The sequence below is a fragment of the Hypomesus transpacificus genome, chromosome 10 (assembly GCF_021917145.1).
Source record: "Hypomesus transpacificus isolate Combined female chromosome 10, fHypTra1, whole genome shotgun sequence".
In the NCBI taxonomy this organism is placed as follows: domain Eukaryota; kingdom Metazoa; phylum Chordata; class Actinopteri; order Osmeriformes; family Osmeridae; genus Hypomesus; species Hypomesus transpacificus.
In genome coordinates, this window is record NC_061069.1 from 9,286,797 (window position 1) to 9,299,024 (window position 12,228).

The 12,228-nt window shown below is 42.3% G+C and overlaps 1 protein-coding gene across 1 annotated transcript in view; it reads left to right on the top strand.

The window, feature by feature from the left end:
* cdh18a (cadherin 18, type 2a) overlaps positions 1 to 12,228 on the top strand; it is a 34,627-nt gene that overhangs the window by 1,126 nt on the left and 21,273 nt on the right. The gene's annotated exons all lie outside the window — the stretch shown is intronic.

A 12,228-nucleotide genomic window follows, 5' to 3' on the forward strand; every position in this document is an offset into this window, starting at 1 on the left:
CGAGCATGTGTGTGAGGGTGTGAGCGTGCGTGTCACAGTGTGAGCAAGCGCGAGTGTGTGCGTGTGCGTGCTTGAGTGCTTGAAAAAAATTGTGCAATAATTTATTCTTGAGCATCAGGTAAACAGGCATTAGAACAAAAACAACTTGCAGTCAGGGTTCGGCAATCTTCACAAGAGCAGCCCTATCTCCTTAGCCTGGTGGAGCAGGTTTGTTAGAGTATGTATGTGTGCAGGCCTCACTGCAGGGGAGCTTCGCAGCCTTGATCTCCAAGTTGACATCTGATTAGTTAGCCTGGTCCCAGACAGCAGTGTGTTTCTACTCTTTTATCTCTGAGTAGTAATCATCCTGGTCTATTAGGCCATCTAGAATCGTTTTCTTTCCACGTGGTCCTTACTTACCCATGCAGCCGTTGTATCTGTTTTTGCTCAGACTGTTTTAATTTACATCAGATTAACTCTAGAGTAAAACAATGTCCTCTCACTATGTTATTTCATCCAGCGTAATAGTTGATATATACATATCTATTTTAATGGTCAGCCTATACTGACTGTATGGGCTACTTGACTGCTCATGTGTAAAGCAATTGAAGTTCAGTCAAATGATAAAATTAATGATTAATTGAGAGAGCACAAATATCTGGAAGGTTCTCACCCACATGCTATCTATTACGTGTGTTTGGCAAGGACATATATATTTTAGATATCCTATCTCACTACGTCTGTAGTGGAAACTCTCTCTATATATATCCCAGCATGCCTCTCTTTTCCCTCTGCCTGTATGGGTCTTTGCCAGTTCTACTAGCATTTTCTTTCTCCCGTATTTTTTTGTCCTCTCTCACTCCTACTTCTCTTGAGTATTTCAGGCAATTACATTGGCCGTGTGCTCAGCAGAAAGTTAGCGTGGCAGATGCTTACAGAAGCCTCGTCCAAACACATCTCCTCATGCGGCTGGAGCCAGCCACACCTATTCCTCATGATTCAGAGAGGGAAATCAGCGATGAAGGGCTTTTCCTTGGCTGTCCCCTGTCACATGTGCTCCCGATGCTTTGACATCCCAGGGGCCTGAGGGGACACCCCCTGCAGGGCTGCATGTCAGCGCCTAATGTGAAAATGGCTCCTAATGCAGCTATCTGTTCCCATTGTCGCAGGAGACTGCACAGGGGAAACATCTAGGCTGGTTATACTCAGGCCAGTGAGTAACAAGATGATTGACTTCTACTCCTGCCTTGGGGCAGGCTAAACAAAAGCCAACACACATTCACACTCTGGAGTTACTGTCACTTTCAATGGAACAGAGAGGGTTTTGATCTGTTTGCTTAAAGGTGCAGTGCAATCTCTCCTGAAATGAGTGGAGCAACAGTCACTCCACACTGTCCTGTATAATCAAACAATAAGCTCCTCATTCTCCAGTCAGCGCCTGAAAGGAGCAGACACTTCGAATCAAACTGTATCACGTGGGAAGATTTGAACTGGGCCTCCAGTCAAAAGCTCTGCCATTGCAGGTACCTCATTTTTTACAACCCTTCTTTTAGGGAAGTGCTCATTTTCCAGGTAGAGCAAGCTATTGTTTTGCATTTTGAGTTACCTTCAAATCTCCGGTGGTCTAATGCAGAACAACGTGTAGGTTTGTGTAAACCTCTAGACCTCTGAAGATAAGCTCCATCGCCTCATGCTGTGTGCCCCTCAGGTCAGGGTTGACCAGAGATTGATGTTAACTCCACCTGCCATGTCTCTTCTCTCCATCACCCACACACACACACACACACACACGCACACAAACACACACACACACACACACTCACTCACACACACCTGTCAGGGGGGATGACCACAGGGCAGGTTGAGGGCCCAGGTTAGGTGTCCCCAGAGAGAGGTGACCGGAGGACAATTTGGTTAGGGAAGTACGGGAGGGATGAGATAGTGGAGTGTCAGATCTTAGGACGAGCCCATCGCTCCATCTTTATTTTATCTGACACCACAGTCATGGGGAGGGGGGTGGGGGGGAGAGGAGAGAGGGGGATGGCAGGAAAAGGAGAAAAAGCCCTGACAGAACATCCCCTGGATGTGGTGTCGTCTGGATAGAGGAGGGGCAGGAGAGTGTGCGTGTTTGTGTTTGATGGGGGCGTCATCTTCTACCCCAAATCAGGCCACTTCAAGCACATCTGAAAATGTAAGTAAGTAAGTAAGTAAGTAAGTAAGACTTTATTTATATAGCACTTTTCATACAAGAATTGCAGCTCAAAGTGCTTTACATAACATCAGCAAAAACAATAATACAAGTGTTGATCTAATTAGCCGCACTCTATCTCCAAAATGTGGACAAACAACAACACACTCTTTCCCCATCCTACTCTTTCTTTCTTTCAATCCTTCTTTTCTTTCCCCCCTTCTCTCTCTCTCTCTCTCTCTCTCTCTCTCTCTCTCTCTCTCTCTCTCTCTCTCTCTCTCTCTCTCTCTCACCCGCACAGCGTTGCACACATCATGTCACAGAGCAGGTGTGTGAGGCGTCCACGGGCAGACTGCCAGGAGAGGGGGGAGCCAGTGGAGGATGCTAGGTGCAAACCATCCACTAGAGTGTGAGGCTAAGTGGAGAAGAAAGAAACAGGGGAATGATGATGAGAACTCCATGTGATGTAAGAGGCACACTGTAGTGCTTCCAGCTTTGCAGTGAAGGACAGGAAAGAGATAAGTTCCATCTAATGGTCTGCCTGGCTACCATGTTCTGCTGGATAAAGGGAGACAAGAAACGATTAAGTGAATCTTCGGGATTCAGAGAACAATTAAGTGTTCCGGAACATTTCTACACTTTTCAATCAGATCTAATGGAGTATGGAGGTCTTAAGCTAAACATAGGACAATGAGAAACCCCCTATAGCACTCGAGACTGGTTTTAAACTGACAATAATCCATCTGTGCATCCAAGGGGCCCCTCTCTCTCTGTCCAGTCTCAGGGGCGTGTGGCGACCTTGCAGCAGCCACAGTCTTTTAGACCTCCTTAGTGCCCAGGTTCAGACAAGCACCAGTAGGCCTGTGTAATCTCTCTCCCAAACCACCCCTGGGCTTCACCAGCAAAAACAAATTAGGCCGCGCTGGGCCCATCCGTCATCTGCAACCAATGCCGCTGTCCTCGCACCAGAATTTCAATGTGACATTTATCTCCCAGTTTCAGGATGTTAAGCCAGAAGAGTTCACACACCGCAGGATGAAACCTTTTCTAATTGTCGTTTGTCTGGACGGTGATTGGTTAACCACACAGTGTCACATTACACGTCTGAAATCCAACCGCACTGTAGGTAGGTTTAGGAAATAACTTCCTTCAGATGAACTTTTAAAAGGAACTCAGTCATTACACATCCATTGCGCTTCTAATCTCAACATGAAAAGGGTATGTGGCCTCAAGAGATGGCAATACTGAAGGATAAAACTGCATTCACCTTATTTGCTGTTGATGACAACACAAATAACACCCATGTGTTACATGGGTGAGTACAGTCAGATACAGGCTCGATGAATACCTGTGAATGTTCTCATAACTTAACTAAATCCAAGCAACTTGGTGATGAGTACAACTGAACAAATTCAATTTCAGTAATTGGACATCTAAATCCTCCAATGACTTGTGATGCTGATTAGGCCTACCTACTTAAGTCAGATAGACTAATTCATGTTGGACACGTGGATGGGATGCTTCCTGACAGGTTGTAACGCTGGAGCCACATTAAGATATTGGATAATGGGACCCTGTCATGTCTAATGACAGTTCAGAGCTTCCACATGCCTTCAGGGGATGTTTGGTTCAAACCGTTATTTAACGCTGAGAAAGAACTAACTTAGTTGGGATGATTTTATGGCTGAAGTTTGAAAATCTCACAACGACGTGGAAGTCTGGTGCCAAATTCACAAACATGTTCTTAAGAAAACAAATAAGAAAGTTCTAAAGATAAATTATAGTTTATAGTATAGTATACAGAAGAATGTAATAATATTCCTAACTGCAAATCTTGAAAAAAAAAGGTTCTTGAGATATGTTTAATTACACTTTACAGCTAAATGTTTGTGTAGTTTTGTGTACTCTGTAATGTTTGAAATGTCTTCTTACGTAAGAGTGTTTTGTGAATTCTGACCCTGGTTTTGAGAGGACTACTGTACCTTGTAAACGCTAGTGGCAACTTTTTGACGGGGGGACTTCCACCCTGAACCTTCCAAACCAAACCAAAGAAAGAACTCAAGCATTTGATGCCTTTTTGCTCAAATATATGAAATCAATGATAAAAACAGAGCTGGTAGGCAGTCCCACAGCCTCTACAGATCATGGATAAAATGTGCTTTATTTGTTCCTTCATAGTGCTGTGAATGACTTTCTGCTATTCTGCTGTTGTTAGGGCATTAACCCTGGGACTTTCTAATCAGGCCGCACACACCCCTCCCCTCCTGCCCCCCCCCCTACAAACACACACACACACACTCTCATGCACATGCACACACTACACTGTTGACAAGAGTGAATAAATAACTATAGTTGAAACGATAAATCACCATTCCTAGCCTTGAAATAAGCATGTGTGTGTGTGGGTGTGTGAGAAAGAGAAAGAGAAAAAGAGAGAGAGAGAGAGAGAGAGAGAGAGAGAGAGCGAGAGAGAGAGAGAGAGAGAGAGAGATAGAGAGAGAGAGAGAGAGAGAGAGAGAGAGAGAGAGAGAGAGAGAGAGAGAGAGAGAAGAGCGCTATAGAGACAGAGATAAAAGACAGAGAGAGAAAATTTGGGGGCATGCTGGGCACTAAATGATGGATGGATTGTGAGTCAGGTGTGAAGGTTTGATGACTTCGGGTTGTGATATGTAAAAATCTATTTTCCCCTGGAAGCCCTATCGCTCTCTCACACACCAACAGCCCACCCCCACCCCACCCCTCCAAACTGCACACAACACTTCCATCAAGAGCACAGCCCTCCACTCAATTTTTTCATGTGCCGTCACCCTGGCTGTCATCTCAGTTAAAAATGTCTTCTGGTCTGGAGGGGCTTCTCACTCTGGCTGAGCACATCACTCTTCCACCCCTCCCTCCCTCCATCCCTGCCCCCCCTACTTATTCTCCTTCTCACTCCCCGTGCTAGATTATTAATTAGGTTTTCCTTCAGGAGTGAAACCAGCCCTGGAGCGAACGTGGACACTGCTCTGAGGCTGCACACCTCAGACCTCTGATGTGGGAGAAGAAGATACGTTCCAGAGGGACAGAGAGACAGACTGAGAGAGCAGAGACTGGGTGGAAAACACTGATCGAATTGTGCGCGTGCGCAGAGCACACCAATGCCCCGTGTGTGCAAGCATTCAATATAGCATATTTAGTGTACCTGTGAGTGTGTGTGTGTGTGTGTGTGTGTGTGTGTGACCGAGTGTGTGTGTGTGTGTGCGATCAGCCAATCAGAGCCTAATTCTCTACAGCTGCAGCAGTGAGCGAGGCGGCAACCTGGTAGAGTGAGGAGTGATTCTACTGAGGTAGCCTGCATGGGAGCAGCATCAGAGACCAAGCGAGTGGAAGAGAGAGAGAGATACAGAGCACGAGAGAAAGAGAGAGATACAGAGCACGAGAGAGGGAGAGAGAGAGATACAGAGCGTGAGAGAGGGGGAGAGAGAGAGATACAGAGCACGAGAGAAGGGGAGAGAGAGAGTGAGAGACGGGGGCAGCGGGAGACAGAGATAGAAACAGAGATGATAACCGCAACAGAAACAGAGAGGAAAAACACACACCCAGCATGTGAGAAAGTAGAAGAAAACGGAGGTGCAGAGAGCAAAGGACCAGGAAAGAATGCCAAATGAGAGAGGGGAGCATGTCCACAGACCACACAGTATCAGGCAAGGTAAGAAGACAACTGTCCAGCACTTTCCATCTTGTCTATCTCTTTCTGCCTTGTCAAAGTGTAGCTGCTCTGTCTGGTGGTGGTTGGGTTGCATGCTGTTAGCTTGGGCAGGAGGATCATCTCTCTCAATCTCTTCTCTGCTGTCAGAGATCATCAGTGATTTGATGTATACATTTTCACCTTGGAGAAACAGAGAGAGCGTGCTCACGTGTTTGTGTGTGTGTGATTTAGAGTGTGCAAGGGAACGCTCATTCTCTGCAGTTTTATTGTTTTAGCTATAATGGATATTGGTGTCCTTTTATGTGCACTGTCTCTATTAAATTGCCAACCAAGACTGAAGCCCTCATCTCTTTGACAGTGTAGCAGGGGCAGCAGGACCCTGCTTGCCTTCCAGGGGAAATCATTCCACTTCTCTTTCTCCCTACCTCGTCACTTCACTGCAGCCTGGCAGTCTGTGCTGATGCTTGGAAAAGAAACCAGAGCTAAAGAACTGAAGATACTATCCAGCTGAAAATATGCCCACACCACTGTCCATAAACTCCCACCCCAAAAGTCTGTGTCGATTTCCAGACATTTTTTAAAAGTGTAATCAATGAATAGAGTTCATTTGGGGTTTATTGCAGCAGAACAGAGCTGATTTGACTGGTGTTTTGGGGCTGGGAGAGATCTGATATCCCATGCCATCCATTGTCCTCTCCACTGACTGATACGTCTAAGATGTTCATAAGATAATTGGCATGAGACTGTGGGGCTGAGAGTGGAGACTAGGTGCCAGTCTGCCTACTGTCGTCAACAGGATATAAACTCCTTGTCTGTGCCAGACATCTGCATCTGTGATGCTGGGGGTGTGTCCCTGTGATGAAGGGTGTTGCTCAGTAGTTAGAGTACTTGACTGCAGATCAAGGTCCCAGGTTCAAATCCACCCCTTTACTATGCGTTACATTGGATAAAAGCATCTGCTAAAATGTAAGATAGTACATGATAGGAGGCTCTGGTAGAGACTGGCAGGGGTTGATAATGTGTACAGAGCTTTTCCATTCTTTCTCAAATATCGGTTTCTTTCATTCTTCTTCCTCTCTTTCTGTCTTTCTTTCTCTTTCTTTCTTTCTTTCTTTCTTTCTTTCTTTCTTTCTTTCTTTCTTTCTTTCTTTCTTGTGCCTATCTCTGTTTTGGTTTTAGAGGTGGTAGTAGTGGAGAAGTGTTAAGTGGTTTCCTGGCTACAGCTATGTACTTCTGCCAGGCAATGCTTCTTCCCTACTGCCCACACCCCAACCTAGAACTACCAAATCACCACAATGAGGAAACTCTGGTTGTGAGAAGGAAACAGTCCACTGTAATCAGCAGCAGCAGCAGCAGCAACAGCAGGCTTAATAAAGGCATGGTTAGTCTATAAAAGAAACAAGGCTGTGATTACAAACAAGCCCAAAAGGTAGACTGTAGGGATACTGAACCCCTTGTGGGTTTACAAGGTAGCCCATTGGTGGATATGGCTAAAGGCTTATTTATGGGAAGACAATCAAGCCGTTTTAACAGTCTGACTCAACGAACTATGTTGCGAGTGTGTGGTCCACTGTTGGTCCACGGCTGGAGGGCATGATGCTTCTTGTCTTCCTGTGAGTCCCAACCTAAGTGCTCGTCTCAAGAGCTGCATGGTGTTTCAAGTTAGCATCTTCGTTAGCAATGTCACATGCTCATCAGAGCTTCATTTGATTTATGGACTTATCTTATTGCACTTATCTTATTGCATTTTGCAGCAGTCTTTGAGCAGAAAAAACAAGGAATCAATCATCCAAACTCTCTGTAGATGGCCTGGTCTGGTCATTTGGAAAGAAAGGATGGGTAATCCATGCCCAGTATACATTTCATTCCTTAGATGAATGCATGTTACATAAAAAACTTAATAGAAAATGTACATTCAGTGTCTCCCATAACTCATTACATTCTGCAGTACACTGTTAGACTTTACCAAGCACCCATTCAATGAACTAGATTGCTATTTCTCTATAGCATATTAAAGACCTTCTGATAAAAGAATTACAGTGTTCCCCATGAACCTGGTGGCTTAAATCATGCTGAGGTACAGTCCAGACTGGATCTCCAATACTCTCTGCCTGTAGGAACTGGAAATCCCTAGGATTGTCTGTCTTCATATTTTATTGATATAAGGTAGAAGGGGAGCTATAGTCAAGGGCAGGTATAGTACATTGATGTGCTATATTGCCTCATCGACATCCACATATACACAGGTTCACAACAGGGAGACTCTGTTCATGTATAGAGTTCTAATTAATACTGACCTGAGAAATGAAGCTTCAAATGGAGCTAAACCCAAAGATGCCACAAAGAGCTGAACTGTCCAATTACCTCACTGCGATTACAGTACCACTGCAGAAATATTTAATTACAACAATGATGACAGGCTGTCAGAGACTGGACTGCTAATTAATATGTAGGCCTACCGTACTTTGAGTACGTCAGGATTTAAATTACTCATCACTGGGGAGGTTTCAAACCATCTACATTTTGACCTTAATGTGCAAAGATATTTGCTATCATCCACCTCCTTTTGCGTTCTGAGTGCAAATTACATACCTGAGTTATGGTTAAAGGAGGATGCAGTGTAAGCAACATTAACATGTATTTTTCCTCAGCTCAGTATGCCTGTCTAACATCAGTGTTTTTGCCTTCTTTCCATCCCAGTGGGATAGATAGAAAGAAGACATCAACCACAACATTGTCACCTCAGACAAGTCTGTTTCTCCTCCCATCAAACATTTATCTCTGGCAAATTATTTATTGTCAGTGTTTTTCTTCCACGCTTGTCCTCCTCTGTCTTGACAGTTAGAATTGATTACTTTGAAGGTGTAAAGGAAGAATTCGAGTGGCACTGTGTCGATCTGAATAGTCAAGGGATATGGTTTTAATACAATTTATTAGACTATACAATTACATATGATTTAAACAAAGTACTTTGTGATCCGTCTTGGCGAAGGGTGTGATAGCCACAAATCGTTCGCAAGAGTGATGATCAGCCAGCACTCATGCACTGCCTTATATAAACTTAAGATCAAATGGCATTCTATATGGTCAATCAATCAATGAAACAAACTCTGTGATTGGCCAACTCAACTTGGTGACAGTTTGAAACAATACATCTCCCTAGCGATTGTTTCACTGTTCTTTGATGTCACAGCTCTCCCCAGAGCAGTAGATAATAAAGCCACAGGGGTTGACCAGTCAAATGGTCAACTGTCCTTTGTGTGACCATCTTCAAACAATACTTTTAATTAACACAAACAATGAAACAGGACACAGTCCTTCTAGCCAAAGTTCAGAGCAACTGTCTCATTGACCCCTTACAGTAACCAGAGGACAGAAGGCCATATAAAATGCTTCACCCATCCCCCAGGGCAAGCTGCCCACAGAGCCATCAGCACCTCACATTCCTTTGAACTCAACTTAATTATCTTCCCTTCCTGTCTCTTACCAATGAACATAGAAGATTATAGATTTCATACACATACATCTATGCATATGACCAACATTTCCATTACATTTCCATTCTTTTTTTTTTTTAAACAACACCATAATTCAAACAGTGCATTGAGAAAAATAAAAATCAACATCAAAAGAAGTATGCAATGCAACTCAGTAAAAAACATCCATACCGAATACAAACATACACAAAGCAAATGTATTACCATCAATCTAAACATACCCTTATATTTAGAACATCAGAAGCAAACACATTAATATCTTCTTCTGTAAATCTGATTTCATACTATCATTCACATTGACCTCTTCTTCCATCTTCAGTTGGCTATAGGCAATCTTCTTTCAGGCAGTGTAGTCTAGTCAAACCAATTGCAAACGACGATCAAATTGCTCACAGCAACTTTCAAAGAACTGCACTTTGCGTACAGCTCGGAAATTTTCTTGGTACTACGCAGAACGCGCATCCTCTCCTTCCGTCTCCAGGCAAGGCGCACGCTCGCCATGGTTAGCGTGTATCCACGTTGCTCTCCCCTCGACCCTAACCGCCGGATTAGTCGTCAGGAGAATCTGGTATGGTACCAGGACTTGCGTTTCAGGTCCTTCACCACGATCCAGTCCCCTGGTATCAAATCATGCAGCGGTCCAGTCACCGGAAGAAGAATAACCTCCACCTGCCTGTGAATCTCACACAAAGTACACTACAAAGGGTTGCACAGTGATAAACAAGCACACTCACAAAGGTCAGTTAAAAAGTTAACTGACTTCTTGTCGTCCGACTTCATCTTCAAGATCCCATTTTCTCATTCAACTGAAGTAATTGACACAATGTTGACTCCTATCAACTCCAAAAATAACTTCCTTAACCAAGTGTGACGCATTATCATTATATATCCTCAAAGAAAAGAAAAATCTAATTGAAGAATAATCTAAATTACCAAAAGCTTGACCACTGAGCCCAAATCTGCCTGAAATGTCTAAAACTTCTTCCAACAACTTCTTCTATCAATCATCAACAATCATGAAACAGTATCACTTCTCCAAAATGTAACTCTAAAAAACTCCTTCTATCAATACTCAAATAGTTTCTCTAACCTTAAACGTGAAGCTTAACGTGTTAAATTCCCTTTCCCATATTACTTGTTCCACATATGAGTCTAACAAAATGAATATGCATTCATTACAAATCCCCATGTCTGTTAAAATTAATATATCACACAAACTGTAGAGGCATGATCTTTCCATGTGTTAACTGAGCAAAATCTCAAGATAAATGTGTTATGCAGACCATACAACCTCCATTTCATTCTCATATCCTTCCTTTTTCCAAAATGCATTTTCTTGTGGATTAGTCCAAATCTCCATTCCACCATTCCTTTCTCCATCCGTCTGCTGCATTCTGTAATTCTTGTCAAATATACTCAAACAAAACACAATTCTCACTCTGGGTTAAATACAGTCAAACATTTTCAACTTAGCAGTATTTCATCAAACCCCCACAATCTTACCACAGAGCCAAACTTCTGACACTAAAGTCATAAAACCATAAAACCCCCATAGTCACTTTCTGTTTGGATCAGTCAGTCATCAGTCAGTCATAAATTACTAAACGTCATCTCTTTCTCTCTAAGAAGCCCGCGCTTCCCTTATTCTAGTTAGTTCATCATTGCTTGCAGGCAATCTACAAACCTTCTCCAGCTAGTTTCAGCACTAGCATTTCTCTGTGAAATAATCATCATTGTTAGAGTGAATCCCACATTTGCATACAGCAAGTTGTTCTACAGGTGAAAATAAGAAACTCCCTGTTACCATACCTTTCCCAAATTCATATGTAACACCAATGAAGTATTAACTATCAGATAATGTGTTTAACTCTTTTCCCTTTTATGAATTGACAAGCTTACACTGAAGCAACCAACTTTTGAACCAATCTTTAGAGAATCAAACTATTTTAAAAAACAACCAAATTAAGAATAACCTCAATTTTTAATCTCTTATTATCTTTTCTTAAAAACACTTTAGGAACCGTTCAAATTACTACCTTTATATTTGAGATTCTCTTCTATTTTTCTGTATTTAAATTCACCAAATCAAATCTCTCTTTGTCCAAGACATTAGGAAAACCATCCACTACCCCAAATCAGAATTTAATCTGCATGATTCCAAAATGAAACATAAATCTTAGCCAAACGTATACCCCCTGTATATTTCTATATAGGTTAGATAGGTAGAGCTTCATAACTTGCTTTGGCTGCAGTCCAAAACAGGCTAATTAGCACAAACCATCAAAACCACAATTTATCAGACATAATGAGTCTTTCCAAATCATTTCAAACCCAAAAGTTATAATAACCCTCTTCATGCATCAATACCACAATAAAACATCCTCATCACAGCCTAACTGTTCATCCCAAACCTTGTGACAGGCTCTGATAAAAACACCCAAATAAAACTTAAAACCACATTACAATCAAACTCAAATAAAAGTACATTGTAATAATTTTCTCTTTCTCATTTCAAAACCAAATTACATCCAATACTCTATCAAACTCTTAAAAACCTTAGATTTTACTTTTTTTTTACTTAAAATGTTTGCCCATATACTTCTTCAAAGCATATGCATAGTTCCTTTTTCTTTTTAAACCTTTAAATTCACAATTTAACAAAAGTAACATAACCCCATAAAACAAAACCTTGTTCTTTAACTTTTCAAATGTCTTATCAAAGCATGTAATACAGAATACTCCTTTGAATATTCATATACCAGCCAAAACACCCTTGGCATGCGTAATGCACAGATCTCAAATCTCAAATTGGCGGACCAAAAAACCCCAAAATGAAAACATTTAACTTGACTATTTTGTAGTTTGTATATGGTTTA